This window comes from Mandrillus leucophaeus, unplaced genomic scaffold, assembly GCF_000951045.1.
Source record: "Mandrillus leucophaeus isolate KB7577 unplaced genomic scaffold, Mleu.le_1.0 Scaffold2, whole genome shotgun sequence".
NCBI lineage: Eukaryota > Metazoa > Chordata > Mammalia > Primates > Cercopithecidae > Mandrillus > Mandrillus leucophaeus.
The window spans coordinates 286,148-304,566 of record NW_012102031.1 but is presented as its reverse complement, the minus strand read 5'-3'; the positions used below and the strand labels follow the sequence as shown (position 1 = coordinate 304,566).

Below are 18,419 nucleotides of genomic sequence, written 5' to 3'. Positions count from 1 at the left end.
CCACAGCCTCAACTCCCAGTTCAGGCAATACTCCTGCCTCAGCCTCCCAGGTAGCTGGGACCACAGGCATGGAACCCCTGGCTAATTTTTAAAAAATAATTGGGACCATGGTTGGTTAATTTTTGTAGTTTTAAAAAAATAAGAGACAGTCTCACTAAGCTGTCCAGGCTGGTTTCAAACTCCTGGGCTCATGTGATCCTGCTGTTTCAACCTCCCAAAGTGTTATAATTCAGCCACTGCGCCTGACCCCAGCTAATTTTTTCATCCTCTTTCATGATTTTCTTATTCTCCTTCTTTGCCTTTAAATCCTCAAGATATTGACAATGATGCATCTAGTTATAGTCCTTGTGTGGGGGATATTCCCTGCTCGCCCCCACAGCCTCTCTTCACCCTACTCTGTGCCCTAGAAGTGACACTGGAGGGACAACTGACAGGCCCCACCACTCTCTGCCTTCTGACCCAGTTCGGCTGGTAAAAGGCAGGAGAGGAGGAAAGTAAGAGAGGAACTTACTCTCCTGGCTCCCACCCCGAGGTTACTGAGGCTGGCTGAGACCCTCCACCAATGGCTGCAGCTCCATCGGGCAACCTGAACATACAGCCACTTTCTCCAAGCTCCAGGAACCACTTCATCCTCTGCCCTTCAGGGCTAGAAGGTAGTAGGTAACAACTCCCTGCTACTGCTAGGCCAGAAGACTTCACTTTCTTGTTGGTTTCCCCAAACCCTGCTCACTCTGTACTGTCCCTTTATTAATCTTCCGCATTGTTGTCAACTCAGCATCATGACCACCCTCCTTCCAAGCTCTCCTCTGCAGATCAGAAGCTGAGAACTACCGTTTCAGAACCCTTTACCAGCATGGTTCTGGGTTAGAGTTTGCAATGAGAAGTGCAAGAGAGATTCAGAAGGCAAAATAAATGTAGAGGCTGATGATGTTCCCTGGAGGTAGATGCAGTACACGTGGATTCACAGCGGCTTCCCCATGAGCTCATGAGAACCACTCACTATGGCACTCCAGTATGAAATCATCAGGAACCTTCCTCATTCCAGTTTTTCCAGGGTTGGGTAAAGCCTTAATTCCTGTATCAATATCATTCATACCTGGAATAGAAAACTTCTTTTCCTGAATGAACCCTGAATGATACAATTAAACACTCCTCAAATTACCCAGTCTGAGTGTGCCATCTGTTTTCTACTGGGACCCTGACAAGAATTTTTCTCATTCCTAGGATTTCAGAGTAGACTATTATCACTTGGGGAATGAGAGACTTCTATTTCATGCACTATGACACAGAACAGGGACTAAAAATCCTCCCTCAACAAAACACTTAGAAATGTCAGACAAGATGCACAGCCAAGTTGCAAGAAACTAAGAAATGCCCAAAGTCCAAAACTGGATGAGATACTATGAAGAGAGTTACAGGCAGGTGCTGGGCTCTGAATGCCAAGGATGTAGTGGGGTCTGTAGGGCTTATTAACCACATGGCAAAGGTTTTAATGACCATGAAGAGACAGAGCAAGGCCTCTGGCCCTCCAGACAGATCAGTACTTAAGGACTCTGGAGAGTGTCACTTGTGGCTGTAATCATTTCTAAAAGATAACAAAATGCCTTTATTATTAGGCAGTAACTAACTCATTTTCAATGACAAAGATAATGTTCTTCTTCTTCAACTGACCCAACTGCCTATTCAAGAAAACCATGATCGTCCCAAGAAGTTTTAGAATAACCCCAAACTAACCTTTCACTTTGACTCTGTATTTACCATGCTACCTCATCATGACACTACCCTCCTTCCTGTATTTGTCCTTTCCCATTCCATCCTCGTCACTGTCATTTTCATCTTTCTTGGGCTAGAATAACACTTGAAAAGTTCTCTTTCCCAGTACCTTCTTTTCTTTACCTGCCATTTTGACACCATCATACTCCCTATAGGCCCTGAAGCCCTGTGACATCTTCCCAACAATTTCTGCTCCTCCCCACCCTCTCAAATAAGCCTGCTCCACCCTCTTTGTGCCATCAGCCCACTCTCACCTTGGTCTCAACTTGGAGCCTTCTCTTAAGCATCCCCAGGCCCATAAATTCCTTCTTGCCATGTGAGATCATATAGTTCTTAAGACCTCTTAAAATGTGTCCTGCTGTATCTTAAGAGCTCCTAAAATGTGTTATCTATGTGATTTTCTCTACAAATCTTCCTCTAAGCAGAGAATGTGTTGGCTTTACCTCGCTTAGTAAAAACAAACCAATTTTTCACCTTTAACCAGTATCTAAGGTATGTACTATTGATATAATAAAAAGTGCTGGCCAGCCACAGTGGCTCACACCTGTAATCCCAGCACTTTGGGAGGCTGAGGGAGGTAGATTGTTTGAGCTCAGGAGACCAGCATGGACAACATAACAAGACCACATCTCTACAAAAAATATAAAACAATTAGCTGGGTGTGCTGGCTTGTGCCTGTAGTCCTAGCTACTCCAGAGACTGAGGCAGGAGGATCACTTGAGCCTAGGAGGCAGAGGTTGCAGTGAGCCGAGGTTGCACGCTACTGCACTCCAGCCTGGGTACTAGAGCAAGACTTATCTCAATAAATAAATAAACAAATGCCATTTATTAAGCAATCTATATATGTCAGTCACTGTGTGGTTTTACCTGTATCTCAATTAATGAATGAGGGGGGAAATTTACGTAATTTTTTCCAAAAGTCCAAATTTTCCAAAAGTCACTCCTCTAGGACAAGCTGGAGCTGACATTCTGTAACTCCAACTCTTTTGATTCTAGAGCCCATAACCCTTTCTTTCACTGTACCACAAAATTAGGCAAGGAGGACCCAAATCCATATTTTTGAAAATCCTGACACACATTTGGGTCAGATCTCTAATAACTGTGGCTATCACTTAGTTACTGCATGCCTAACACATGTGACATACTCTACCAGGTGCTTTACACAAACGTTAATGCATTTCATTCTCACCACGATCTAAGAAATGTTAGTAGTCCTTTTCATAAATGGAGACTCAGAAGTTAAATAAGCAAAAGACTCATGGTAAACAATGAGGTGAGATACATAATATGCCCACTGCAAAACTCAGTCTGTATTTCCCAATCTGTGACATTGGGAAGCATTTTAGAACGGAATCTTGAGGAATCTTGCTAGAAATTAGTTGACTGCTTGTACCTAGATATATCTATAGTACCTGTATCATTTGATTTGTGTGTGTGCAAATGTGGGACCGTCCTAAGTGCATCAAGCATAAAGATCTGCTCAGTGACTTAATATTTCATACTCTATGTCCTGTTTGCACATGGGCAAAGCCTATATTTTTCTCAGTGGCTAAAAGTTATCTTAGTGTAATAGGACTTCAGAATAAGATGAAGTGTAATGAAGGTGCTGGCTTTCTCCCTGACTTGGGAGATCAGAAGAGTCTGAAAGCAACTCAGAATTCGCAAGTCAGTTCCTTGTCTAGAGGAAAAGAAACACACAAGAATGCTGCATATCTAAAAAGATTGCTTTCTGGGTGTCAAAACTCGTATTAGCCATGTAAACTATAGAAAATATCCACCTTCAATCATGATCAAATACATGCAGGCAAAAACTGGGGGGATAAATTTGTAACTATTACACTTTCTGGCCAGGCGTGGTGGCTCATGCCTGTAATCCCAGCACTTTGGGAGGCTGAGGTGGGCGGATCACGAGGTCAGGAGATCGAGACCATCCTGGCTAACACAGTGAAACCCTGTCTCTACTAAAAATACAAAAAAATTAGCCAGGCGTGGGGGTGGGCACCTGTAGTCCCAGCTACTCAGGAGGCTGAGGCAGGAGAATGGCATGAACCCAGGAGGCAGAGCTTGCAGTGAGCCGAGATCGCACCACTGCACTCCAGCCTGGGTGACAGAGCGAGACTCCTCTCAAAAAAAATTTCCTAAAAAATTTAAAAGATGATATCCCTTCTGGTTAGGTTAGGCTACAGCTGGTACGGGGGGAAAAAAAAGCGCAGCATAAATGCTTATGACTCTTTTGGAAAAGAAAACTGGTAATAAAACAATCAACCAAACAACCAACCAACCAAACAAAAAATACCAACATATTCACTCCAGTAATACGTATTAGAAGAAAAAACTGGCAACAACCTAACTCTTAAATTTGAAAATTGGTTAAGCAAATTATGGTATATCCACTCAAAGAAATAGTACATAATCAATAAACAATTGCAAAGATTCTAGCACCATGGAACATTACGTAGTATCACATGAAAAGAGCAGCTCACATAAACTCATACCTGTGCTATGATTATAACCATCTGAAAATGAGGCATTCATTTAGTCCCAGGCCAAAGGGAATAATGGAGAAAAATGGAAAACTTCTGGACCACCCAAGGGGGCAGCATTGTGAAAGTTGTTGTTGTTTTTGTTTTTGTTTTTTTTTTGAGACAGAGTATCACTCTGTCACCCAGGCTGGTGTGCAGTGCTGCAATCTCAGCTCACTGTAGCCTCTGCCTCCCAGGTTCAAGCAATTCTCCTGCCTCAGCCTCCCAAGGAGCTGAGACTACAGGCGCCCGCCACCACACCTGGCTCATTTTTTTATTTTTATTAGAGATAGCATTTTGCCATGTTGGCCAGGCTGGTCTTGAACTCCTGACCTCAAGTGATCCACCTGTCTTGGCTTCCCAAAGTGCTGGGATTACCGGGTGAGCCACAGCACTTGGCCAAAATGTCATTAACCTCATTTAAAAATTACAACCCTTACACTATCTCAACAGTATCAGAGCTTTATCTGTTCCCACTGACAGCAAAGTGCTGCTCTGCCCAAGGGAAAGAAATAGAGGCACAGGGGACCCCACAAGTCAGAAGCAGGAGGGAAGGGAGGAGCTTGCCAGACATGACCTCTACTTCAGGAAGCCTGGTGCCAATGCCACACACAGGGTTGTTGGACACCACAGTGCCCAGGCAAGTGTGCACACAGAATCACTAGCTCAAAAAGTTATTTTTCAGAATCAGGCCTAAAGTCAGCTGAATTCCATCCCACAATGGGCAGGCCTATTATTAGACATAATCTAAAACAGCCAAGACGCTGTAAGCATCCTATCCATCACATGCTTCTGTAACTGTGCAAGGAGATGCCGTAAATCTGCTCCTGAGCAGACCAAAGGCACCTGGGCCCTATCCTGGCCCCACCCCCACTCCACGGCTACCTGTCTTATTTTCACAGGGGCATCCCAAGATCACTTCAGATTACCACATATGTGAGCAGGATGGCCAAACAGCTCCCCGCAGAAAGGAGGCAGAAGAAGGGTGGGAGCAGTGGCATCTCTGGGCTAGAGTTCCTGTGGGATTTTCTTAAATGCTGAGCACAGGGGCTTCTGAGATGTCACTGAATTTATTCTTTCATTTAAAGGTTGTATTAATACATAATTTCTAAACCTTCAGAGGCAAAAGGGAAGTAAGTAATCAGTGTTGCCACTTATAGCCTAAATGGATGTTCCATTTTATCATTCATTCAAATACAATTCTGAGGCCAGGTCTGGTGGCTCACGTCTGTAATCCCAGCACTTTGGAAGGCTGAGGCAGGCAGATCACCTGAGGTCAGGAGTTCAAGACCAGCCTGGCCAACATGATGAAATGCTGTCTCTACTAAAAATACAAAAACTAGCCACGTGTAGTGGTGGACACCTGTAATCCCAGCTACTCAGGAGGCTGTGGCAGGAGAATCACTTGAACACAGGAGGTGGAAGTTGCATTGAGCCAAGATCACGCCACTGAAATCCAGCCTGGGTGACAGAGTGAGACTCTGTCTCTTAAAAAGAATAAAACAAATATAATTCTGAATTAAAATTCAAAATATCAATGACCAATCCAAAGTAGAAGTGGGCAAAAGCTATATGAAAATTAGAGACTTTACTGAACAACCCAAAAAAGCTCAAAACAAAATGAAAGAAACAAACTAGCAGAACAAACAGTATAGCTAGATAAAAAGGGCTAGTATTATAAAGAGGTTAAGTCTCCACATATTAGTTTATAAAATTCTAATAGGTTCCAGTCAAAATCTCAATAGCGTATTAAAAAAGTTTTAAGACTGGGTGTGGTGGCTCACGCCTGTAATCCCAGCACTTTGAGGCGCCAAGGCAGGCAGATCACATGAGGCCAAGAGTTTAAGACCAGCCTGGTCATTATGGCGAAACCCGGTCTCTATTAAAAATACAAAAATTAGCGGGGCATGGTGGTGCATGCCTGTAATTCCAGCTACTCGGGTGGCTGAGGCACAAGAATCACTTGAACCCTGGAGACTGCAGTGAGCTAAGATCATGCCACTGCACTCCAGCCTGGGAGAGAGAGCAAGAGCCTCTCTAAAAAAAATAATGATTTAAATTATTTCAAATATACAGAAAAGTGCAATAATAGTTCAAAGGGCTCACATACCCTTTTCAGCGAGATTCTCCAACTGATGTTTTACATAATTTGCTCCATTATCTTTTCCTGACCCGTTTGAGAGCAGGTTGAAGGTATGAAGCCCCACTGTTGCTCAATACTCTAGTGCGTTGTTTCAAAAAACAAGGACATTCTCCTCTATAACTAGCATACAAGCCTCCACATTAGGAAATCAACACTGATACAACACTCTCAATCCAATCCACAGACCCCATTTGAATTTTGTCAACTGTCCCAACAATGTCTCTTTTTCCTTTCCGGTCCAGGAGTCTACCCCAGAGCTACATCTCACCAGTGTCAATCAATCTGGAATAGTTCTCTTTTCTCTTCCTGACTTCCATGTCCCTGCCAGAGTACAGTCTTTTCATTTTGCAAGATGACCCTCAATCTGATCTGTATTTCCTCAGGACCAGACTCAGGTCATGCTTCCTTAGTGGCAATACCAGACACATGGTGCTGTGTTCTTCCCAGGGCATTGCATCAGAAGACAGATGGCAACCCAGCCCACTACTGCTGATATTTACCATATTCACCTGATCAAGTTTATTAGAGATATAGTGTCTCAAGGCCCCACAGACCTACAAGATCAGATTCTGCATGTTAACAAGGTCACTAGCAAGTCACACACATGTTGCTGTTTGAGAAGCATCAGTGAAAGGTCTTATAAAAAGTAAGAGCCACATGGGGATTTCAGATTTTATTAGAAGCCTTTGGAGGGTTTTAAGCTATAGAGTGGCATGATCTGGTTTCAGTTCTCAAACGGCTCCTTTGGCTGTTTTGTGGAAAGCAGAACGGGGAGGGGCAAGGACAGAGCAGGGAGTTAGTTGGTAGTCTGGTTAAGGGATATTGGCTGCATGGGTGAATGTGGTGTTGATGGAGGTGGTGACACATGGTCAAAAAAGACAGTTTGAAGTTAGAGCCGACAAAAATTGCTAATGAATCAGAAGTGGACATGAGAGCCATCACAATGATAAACATCAGCAGCCAACACTAGTTAAACACAAGCCATGTGCCAGGAACTGCTCCATGTCTTTTCAGGTGAAAAGTCATTCAACTGTCACAATAATCCCAAGAGGTACACGTGACAACACCACTTTATTCAAATGAAGACAACATGGTAGAGACAGGTAGTGTAGCTGCCCAAGGCCTCAGATCTGAGCTTAGGCAGTGGCTGGGCAGCTTGTACTTCATCACCATCCCTTACAGAACTGCAAACATGGCACCGTTTATGAAGAGGAATGAGACTGGTAACGGGAATCAAGAGTGCTTTGCCAACATGGCAACACGCAATTCCCATTGCACGTCCACATGGAAATGGCAGGGAGACAGCTAATGCGACAGGATCTCCGAGGAAAGGTGGGGTAGGGATAAAAACGGGAAGGTCATTAGCACAGAGGTAGTACTTAAAGCCAACAGGTAGATGAGCTCACCCAGAGCAGTTTTTCAAACTGCAGGCTGTGAAATCAATTTAGTGGGTCATGAATAGCACTTAAAAAATGAAATAGAGCAGAATGGAAAATAATAGCGTCCATGGCTCATGAAGCATAAGAACTGTTTTGTGAAACTTTTGTTTCTGTTGTGTCTGTGTGCATAAGACAGTGTAGTGTGTTTGTACTTGGCTGGTATCTGGTATGGCTGAAAAAAAGATTTAAAACCACTGGTCTAGAGGTTAACTTGGAGTGACTGATCCCTGAAATCACTAGCATTTAGAAGTTGGAAAAGAGGAAAAAGAAGCCAGAAAAGGAGAGTGAAGGAACAGGAAGGAGGAAAGGCAGTGGGGAGCCCCAAGCAAATGTGACATGTTGGACATTCAACGTGCTAGTGAGTCATGCAGTATGACAACAGAGATGTCCATAATTATGGAATGGCAAGGTAAGCACACAGCAGTGGGAGCAGAGGGGTGAGTGACCTGTTTAAACTTAGCGCAGAATAAAAAAGGGAAGGAGAGAGGTGATATTAGGATTTTGAGATCTAAGTTTAAGGGAACAGCAGGATATCCAGTCTGTAACTGCCATAAGCAGCAAATATCCAATCATTCTTTTATTGTTGTTGTTTTTAAGCATCTACTATGGGCTGGGCTGTTTACTAGACCTGGGAAGATAACTAGGACACTGTTCTATCCTGAAAAGCCTCAAACTGCAAGAGAACAGCTGCAGTACAGTGAAGAAAGGCTCAGAAGATAGGGTAACAGGTTTGTTGAAGGCCATGGCAATTTTCCTTTGCAACCATACTGTTCACTATTGGCCAATCAAACCCATCACTCCACACAGACCATGCACTCTGACCTCTTGATTTGTGCTTGGTCTCTCCCCAAAACACTTTCCAAATCTGAGTCATTCCTCAAGGCCACTTGGTTTCCTCACTGCTCAGCTTGGTGATCTTGCCTTCCCCAAACAGCTACAGCACTTCTTGTCCATACACCATTACCTGGTGGCTATGTCCTTATTTCCACACTTGGTATGAATGCCTCATCTCCCCAGCTGAGCCATATATTGTTGAAGTCATGTAACAAATATGTCTCACATCTACAAGGTCCTCGAACAGCAGCCAAGCAAACACTTGTTGCTCTGCTACTAGACTTCCCCCTCCAATCCAACTTGCACTTCAGCATCTTCCTGAAAAAGATCTGATTAATTCAGCCCCTATTTTAAAACCTTCACCGGCTCCCAATTATTAGTATAGCACATGCAGACTTGTCTTCCAGGTGTGCCACACAGTTTTCCCGTTCCCTGCCTCCCAAACACCTTAAAGTTGAAGCAACAGCAATAAAAACAGTCACGTGCTACATAACACATTTCTGTCAACAATGACCACGTACACAATAGTGGTCCCATCAGAGTACAACGGAGCTGAAAAATTCCCATCGCCTGGTGACGTTGTAGCTGTCATAACGCAATGTATTACCTCCTTGTTTATGGTGATGCAGGTATAAACCTACTATACTGTCAGTGGTAGAAAAGCATAGCACATACAACTATGTACAGTATATAATACTTGATAATAAACTATGTTACTGGTTTACATATGCTGTGTGTAATTCTATATTATGTATACTATGTATTCTACTTATAAAAATTAAGTAACTACAGCTGGGTGTGGGAGCATGTGCCTGTAGTCCTGGCTACTCAGGAGGCTGAGACAGGAAGATCTCTTGAGCCCGGAACTTCAAGTCTAGCCTGGGCAACATGGCAAGACCACATCTCAAAAAATAAATAATTTTAAAAGTTAACTGTAAAACAGCTACCACCAGGCCTTGCAGGAGGTACCCAAAAGGCGGCGCAGTGGCTCACACCTGTAATCCCAACACTTTGGGAGGCCAAGATGGGCAGGTCACTTGAGACCACGAGTTCGAGACCAGCCCCACCAACATGGCAAAACCTCATCTCTACTAAAAATACTAAAGTGAGCTGGGTATATTGGTACATGCCTATAATCCCAGCTACTTGGAAGGAAGGCCGAGGCAAAGAATTGCTTGAACCTGGGAGGTGGAGTTTGCAGTGAGCTGAGATCATGCCACTGCACTCCAGTCTGGGCGACACAGAGAGACTGTCTCAAAAAAAACCCAAAGCAAACAAACATAAGAAGACACTGTTATCATAGGGGATGACAGCTCCATGTGTGTTACTGACCCTAAAGACCTCCCAGTGGGCCAAGATGTAAAGCTGGAAGACAGTGATACTGATTATTCTGGCCCTGTACAGGTTTAGGCTAATGCATGTGTTTGTGTCTTAGTTTTTAACAAAAGTGTTTAAAAAATAAAAAATAATTTAAATATGGCTGGGTGCGGTGGCTCATGTCTATAATCCCACTACTTTGGGAGGCCGAAGTGGGTGGATCACATGAGGTCAGGAGTTCTAGAACAGCCTGGCCAATATGGTGAAACTCCGTCTCTACTAAAAAACAAAATAAAAAAATTAGCCAGGTGTGATGGCGTGTGCCTGTAGTACCAGCTACTCAGGAGGCTAAGGCAGGAGAATCGCTTGAGCCCACGACATGGAGGCTGCAGTGAGCCGAGATCACACCATTCCACTCCAGCCTGGGCGACACAGCAAGACTCTGTCTCATATAATAATAATAAATAGAAAAAAGCGTATAGAATAAAGTGGCTAGGCCTGGTGGCTCACACCTACAATTCCAGAACTTTTGGGAGGCAGAGGAGAAAGGACTGCTTGATGCCAGAAGTTTGAGACCAGCCTGGGCAATGCAGCATGATTCCAGCTCCACAAAAAATAAAACAACGTAGCCAAGCATGGTGGCATGCACCTGTAGTCCTACTCAGGAGGCTGAAGTGAGGGTTGCTTGAGCCCAGGAGTTTGAGGTCACAGGGAGCTATGACTGTACCACTGCACTCCAGCCTGGAACAGAGTGAGACCTTATCTCTAAGAGTAACAACAATCATAAAAGAAAAAAGTTTATAGAATAACACAAAGCTAAAATATTTTTGAACAGTTGCACAATGTGTTTGTGGTTTAAGCTAAGTGTTATTACAAGAGTCAAAACGTTAAAAAATTTTTAAAGTTTTTAAAGTAAAAAAGTTACAGTAATCTGGCCGGGCGCGGTGGCTCACGCCTGTAATCAACACTTTGAGAGGCCGAGGCAGGTGGATCACAAGGTCAGGAGATCGAGACCATCCTGGCTAATATGGTGAAACCCTGTCTCTACTAAAAACATAAAAAATTAGCCAGGCGTGGTGGTGGGCGCCTGTAGTCCAAGCTACTTGGGAGGCTGAGGCAGGAGACTGGTATGAACCCAGGAGGTGGAGCTTGTAGTGAGCCAAGATTGCACCACTGCACTCCAGCCTGAGCAAGAGACTCATCCGTCTCAAAAAAAAAAAGTTACAGTAATCTAAGGTTAATAATACCGAAACAAGAAAACTTTTAAACATAAATTTAGTGTAGCCCAAATGTACAGTGTTTATACAACCTACAGTAGTGTACAGTAACATCCTGGGCCTTCACATTCACTCACCGACTCACCCAGAGCAACTTCCTTATCTTTTATACCTTATTTTTACTGTACCTTCTCTATGTTTAGATATATGCAGACACATAAATACTTACCATTCTTTTACAATCGCCTACAGCATTCAGTACAGTAACATGCGGTACAGGTTTGTAGCCTAGGAGCAATAGGCTATACTACATAGCCTAGATGTGCAGTTGGCTACACCCAGGCTAGGTGCATGTAAGTACATCCTAAGATGTTAGACCAATGACAAAAATCACTCAATGATGTACTTCTTAGATATATTCTGTTAACTGAGGCATGATTGCACCAAAACAAAACAAAAAACAACCTACCACCAGCACCACCAAAGGTGCGTAGAGATGAAAATTAAAAAGACGACTGATATTCATTGAACTGCTGACAACAGATGTTTTGGGGGTGGGATTACAGGTCATAGTCGCCTTTTAGAAACAGTTTGATCAACACGTTAATTTTAAAACAAGAAATAAAAAAGAAAACTTAATAACTGCAACTACTTTTATTGAGTGTTTAAATTATGTGCAAAGCAGTATTTTTTGTTTGTTTTGAAACAGAGTCTCCCTCTGTTGTCCAGGTCGGAGCGCAGTGGTGCAATCTCGGCTCACCGCAACCCCTGCCTCTGGGGTTCAAGCGATTCTCCTGCCTCAGTCTCCCGAGCAGCTGGGATTACAGGCGTTTGCCACAACACCTGGCTAATTTTTGTATTTTTAGTAGAGACAAGGTTTCACCACGTTGGCCAGACTGGTCTCGAATTCCTGACCTCAAGTGATCCATCTGCCTCGGCCTCCCAAAGTGCTAGGGTTACAGGTGTGAGCCACTGCACCCAGTTGCAATGCAATATATTACAGTCTCATTTAATCTTAACTCTATGATGTAGTAACTAGTCATTACACAGATGAGGAAACAAAGGTTCAGAGAGTTTAAGTAACTCTCATAAGGTTATACAGCCAGTCAGTGAAGAAGACAGGTTGGGACTAATAAGGAATGTGCCCTAATTTCTACCATTCTTAGCGATGTTGTGTATTCCCAGAACACCCAGCAGGCACCTTTTGCATCTTTTCCTTTGTTCAGCCTGGTCCTTCTGCCTGAATAATACCAGCTTTGCTGACATACCACTCACCTGTCAAGTCCAGTGCAAATCCCACTTTTCCCTTAACATCTTCCTAGAACACAAACCATGATAAGCATTACCAGAGTTATCTACCCTTCTATTTCCCCCACAGCGTGAGACCTTAGTTCTCCTACTGCCACGTACAGAGCAAGCATTCAAACACTGGGTGAATTAAGCTGACAATATAAATTCTCTTTCCGACAAACATAAAGGTAACAGATGAAGACCAAAAATTTTAATCTGTGAAGAAAATGAATATCAAGAAAGGGTTTCCATAATCCCTCCCCTCATCTCTGCTCTGAACCTCACCTCTCACTGAAGCATAAGGAAAGACAGGTTAATTTTCACCTCTTCCAAAAAGTGGCTTTACATAATAAATCTCACTTCTGAAGAATAAAAACTACCTAACTTGTTATTAAAAATGTAAGCAATGAGAATAAAAAGGTTTCTTTAGAGTTTTTTAAATTACTTTCAATGCCTCTGACCCTTGAAAGAAAGCACTTAAGTTTAGTACAAACGAAATGCAAAAACATGCAAAGTTACTTTCCATATACATAAACATGGAGACACAAAACCAGTGAAACAGACACATTTAAATTCAAAATGCTCGTAACAACTGACCACATCTGAATTTATGAGCAGAAGTTGAGTCCAAACAAAAACACACTGTAAAACAAAAGTGTTGGCTAACAACCTTAGAAAGGAAATATAGGAGGGGACAAACAGATTTTAACGCGTCCTTGGCCTTCCTGAGCAAAACAATGAGAAATGCAGTCAACCAAAGCATTTAGACTTGATTTTACTGGAGATACCAACACCATAGGTCAACCTGTCAAATGAAGCAAAAAGCAGAACCGAGTTCTATGGGTTTAGTCCCCTACAGATAAAAGCCAATGGACCTTTTTACAGTTTATGGGGTCCTCTCCATATGGCTGGGGATTGCAGGCATGGGAGGAATATTGTCTGGACGATTAACTCCTGTGAAATGAACATAGGAGTTAGGAGGAGCAGAGGTGAGTCAACACACTCTACACTTCCACGGTTGCCTCAAACTCATCACAATTCCAAAATACCAAGAAATGATGTGCTAGTTCTTGCTTTTTTTAAATGTCAATAAGCTAAAGTCCTTCTGAAGACTGAGCTTCTCACTTAACAGTCCAAACGAATAAATACTTTGCAGAATTATTTCAAATATATTACAAACATCAAAATGCTAACTCCAAACTAAGATGAAACAGTTATTACCTTTAATTATTCAAGAAGAGCATTAAGAATTAGCAAATTAATTCAGGGTCAGAAAACCTTAAAGAAACAAAAAGATCATTTCAGTAACATAAGAACTTTGTGCCGGGTGCGGTGGCTCACGCCTGTAATCCCAGAACTTTTGTAGGCCAGGGCAGGCGGATCACGAGGTCAGGAGTTCAAGACCAGCCTGGCCAATAAGGTGAAACTCCATCTCTACTAAAAAATACAAGAATTAGCCAAACATAGTGGCTGGCGCATGCCTGTCGCCCCAGATACTTGGCAAGAGAATTGCTGGAAGGTAGAATTGCCGGGAGGTAGAGGTTGCAGTGAGCCAAGATCGCGCCACTGCACTCCAGACTGGATGACAGAGCAAGACTCCATCTCAAAAACAAAAACAAAAACAAAAGAAAGACCAGGCACAGTGGCTCACGCCTGTAATCCCACACTTTGGGAGGCTGAGGCGGGCGGATTACAAGGTCAGGAGTTCGAGATCAGCCTGACCAACACGGTGAAACCCCATCTCTACTAAGAATACAAAAATTAGCCAGGTGTGGTGGCTCATGCCTGTAATCCCAGCTACTTGGGAGGCTTGAGGCAGGAGAATTGCTCGAGTCCGGGAGACAGAGGTTGCAGTGAGTTGAGATCGTGCCACTGCACTCCAGCCTGGCCAACAGAGTGAGACTCTGTCTCAGGGGAAAAAAAAAAAAAAAAGAACTTTGTAAATGTCTGTAGCTCTAGACCTTATTTTAGGGTACAAGCCATAACTATAATAAGGAGGGTGTCATGTATAAATATAACAGACACTGAGACAAAAGAAAACCACTCCTGACAGCAGTTTGCCATCTTTTCCAAGAGATTTGAGTAACCATTAAACCTTCCTCCTCCTTTCTCAATTGGGGACTTCTCTGATGTAATATCAGGGAGAAGAACAAGGGAACATTGGGTATCAAGTGGTGCACACCAGGGAGCATACCAGGGAGAAGAACACCAGGGTGCACACCAGGGAGAAGAACAAGGGAACATTGGGTATCAACTGGTGCACACCATCTCTCTCCTGAAGAGACAGAAAGAACATTGAGTAGTACTGTCGTACCTAGAGACAAACTAAATGACTTGAAGAAAGAGACCAAGAAAAACATGTTTAGAAAATCATCCAGAAATAGGATTTTATTTTAGTAAGTAAAGTGAACAAAAAATACAATTTTATTTTAGCAATCTACAATTGCTTCCACTATTAAATTTATTTTCTATTGATTCTCCTGGGTCACCTGTTGGAAAAAGTACTACATTCAGAATTAGGAAATCTAAATACTTCCTAGTTTTGCCACTTGTTCTGTGACTTGGGCAAGTTATTTAACCCATATGTCTCACATTCTTCATCTGCAAAAATGGAGTTAACCTACCTTGCCACCGTACAGAAATATCTCACAATAAGTCTGCAAACAGTTAAGTACCATGTAAATTAAAATTATCACTGTTAATATTACCACCCTCATTCCCTCTCTCAGGTAAAAACTTGAACCAATCATAAAATAGGTAAAAGACACCAGACACGGTGGCTCACGCCTGTAATCCCAGCATTTTGTAAGCCCAGGCTGAGGTGGGCAGATCACTTGAGGTCAGGAGTTCAAGACCATCCTGGCCAACATGGTGAAACCCTGCCTCTACTAAAAATACAAAAATTAGCTAGGCATGGTGGCAGTCACCTGTAATCCAAGAATCACTTGCTTGTACCTAGGAGGCAGAGCTTGCAGTGAGCCGAGATTTCAACACTGCACACTCCAGCCTGGGCAACAGTGAGATTCCACCTCAAAAAAAAAAAAAAAAACAAGTAAAAGACAATAAGGAAAAAAATGGAAAAAGAGGTTAGCTATCAAACAACAAAATAAACCCTAAAAAACACAATAAATAACTACTGATTGGTGTAACAGCACTCTGTGACAGGTAATTTTTGTCATTCTCTAATTAGGAAAGATCCCACACCCTGGAATCTACAGGTCCATTCATAGAAATCACAGCAGGGTTAAATCCTCATCAATCCTCTAATTCACAACGAAGAATGCCGACGGAGCGCATTCTTACTCTATGTGGCAAGAACTACAAGCCACAAGATCAATCCCCACCCTCCCCACAGAGGGACAGTGGCCTGACAGTTGGAGCTCTACTTGGAAGCAGACGGCCTCTAAAGTGCAAGTTTTCTCCCTCCTTCCCTGATCTCTGGCATGAAATTAGCAACCCTAACCCCAGTCATTCTGAAATAAGCCAATGGAGAGTCACCTGCAATCCTAAATTTTGAAAACAAAACAGTCAAAGAGACACAAACATTCTATGAAAAATCAGCCACAAGCATAACATTGCAGGTATTGTGGGTTTGGTTCTAGACCATGGCAATGAAGCGAGTCACACAAATTTTCTGGTTTTCCAGCACATATTAACTTTTATATGTTTACACTATACTTCAGTCTACTGTGAAATGGCATTATGTCTAAAAGACAATGTACATACCTTAATTTAAAAAATACTTTATTGTTAAAAAATGCTAACAATCATCTCAGCCTTCAGGGAGTCCTAATCTTTTTGCTGATAGAGGGTCTTGCCTCTATGTTGATGGCTGCTGACTAATTAGGGTGGTGGTTGCTGAAGGCTGAGGTGGCTGTGGCAATTTCTTCAAATAACACAACAATGAAGTCTGATGCATGGACTGGCTCTTCCTTTCATAAAAGATTCTTTTCTATAGCATGCCAAACTGTTTGATAGCATTTTACCCACAGCAGAACTTTCAAAATTGCAGTCAGTTCTCTTTAACTCTGCCACTGCTTTATCAACTACATTTATGTAACATTCTAAATCCTTCATTGGCATTTCAACAATGTTCACAGCATCTTCACCAGGAGTAGATTCTATCTCAATAAATCACTTTGGTCATCCATAAGAAGCAACTCCTCATCTGTTCAAGTTTTATCATGAGGTTACAGCAATCCAGTCACATCTTCAGGCTCCACTCTTAATTCGAGTTCTCTTGCTATTTCTACCACATCTCCAGTTCCTGCCTCCACTAAAGTCCTGAACCCCTCAAAGTTATTTGTGAGGGCTGGAATCATCTTCCAAACTCCTGTTCATGTACTGACCTCCTCCCATGTTCTTAATGTTCTTAATGGCATTTAGAATGGTAAATCCTTTCCAAAAGGTTTTCAATTCATTCTGCCCAGACCCCCTAAAGGAATTATTATGTAGAGCAGCCACAGCCTTATGAAACATATTTCTTAAATAATAAGACTTGAAAGTCAAAATGACTCCTTGATCCAGGGGCTGCAGAATAGATGTTGTGTTAGCAAGCATGCAAACAAAATTAATCTCCTTGTACATTTCCATCAGAGTTCTTAGGTGACCAGGTACACTGTCAAGAAGTAATATTTTGAAAGAAATCTTTTCCGAGTAGTAGGTCTCAACAGTGGCCTTAAAATATTCATTACACCATGCTGTAAACAGATGCGCTGTCATCTAGGTTTTGTTGATCCACTGACAGAGCACAGGCAGAGTAGATTTAGCATAAATTTATGGGCCCTAGAATTACTGGAATGGTAAATGAGCACCGGCATCAACCTAAATTCACCAGCTATACCAGCTTCTAATCAAGAGTCAGCCTGTCTTTTGAAGCCAGGCATTGACTTCTCCTAACTATGGAAGTCCTAGATGGCATCTTCTTCTGACATAAGGCTGACATAAGAATATCTGTTCAATATAGCCACCTTCATCAGTGATCTTGGCTACATCTTCTATATAACTTGCTGCAGCTTGTACATTAGCACTTGTTGCTTCGACTTGCATTTTAATGTTATAGAGAGGGCATCAAGAACTTCAGGAACCAATCTGTGCTGGCTTCAAACTTTCCTTCTGCAGCTTCTTACCTCTTTCAGCCTTCACAGAAGTGAAAAAGAGTTAAAGTCTTGCTCTGGGATTAGGCTCTGGCTTAAGGGAATATTGTGGCTAGCTGGATTTTCCATCTGGGTCACTAAAACTTTATCCATATCAGCAATAAGTTGTTTCATTTTCTTCTCATTCATGTGTTCACTGGAGTCATATTTTCAATTTTCTTCAAGAACCTTTCCTTGCATTCACAACTTGGCTATGTGTTTGGTGCAAGAGGCCTAGTATTCAGCCTCTCTTGGCTTCTGACATGCCTTCCTCACTAAGCAATCATTTATAGCTTCTGATTTAAAGTGAGAGATGTGCAATTCTTCCTTTCACTTGAACACTTAATGACCACGGTCAGGTTATTAACTGACCTAACTTCAATACCATTGTGTTCAAAGGAAGAGAGAGACCCGAGGAGAAGATGAGATGGGGGAACACCCGGTTGGCAGCAGTCTGAACACACATCTATACACAACATGTACAGATTAAGTTCGCCATCTTATATGAGAGTGCTTTGTGGTGCTTCGAAACAATTACAAAAGTAACATCAATGATCACTGATTATAGATCTTCATGACAGATAATAACAATTTTAAAAGTTTAAGGCTGGGCGCGGTGGCTCACGCCTGTAATCCCAGCAATTTGGGAGGCCAAGGCGGGTGGATTGCCTGAGGTCAGGAGTTCGAGACCAGCCTGGCCAATACAGAGAAACCCCGTCTCTACTAAAAATACAAAATTAGCAGGGCAT

The 18,419-nt window shown here is 42.5% G+C and overlaps 2 protein-coding genes across 2 annotated transcripts in view; one reads left to right on the top strand and one right to left on the bottom strand.

Annotated features, from left to right (window-relative positions):
- The window catches only part of TCF20 (transcription factor 20 (AR1)), a 134,609-nt gene that overhangs the window by 66,987 nt on the left and 49,203 nt on the right, over positions 1–18,419 (bottom strand). The gene's annotated exons all lie outside the window — the stretch shown is intronic.
- LOC105539004 overlaps positions 1–18,419 on the top strand; it is a 61,246-nt gene that overhangs the window by 3,217 nt on the left and 39,610 nt on the right. The gene's annotated exons all lie outside the window — the stretch shown is intronic.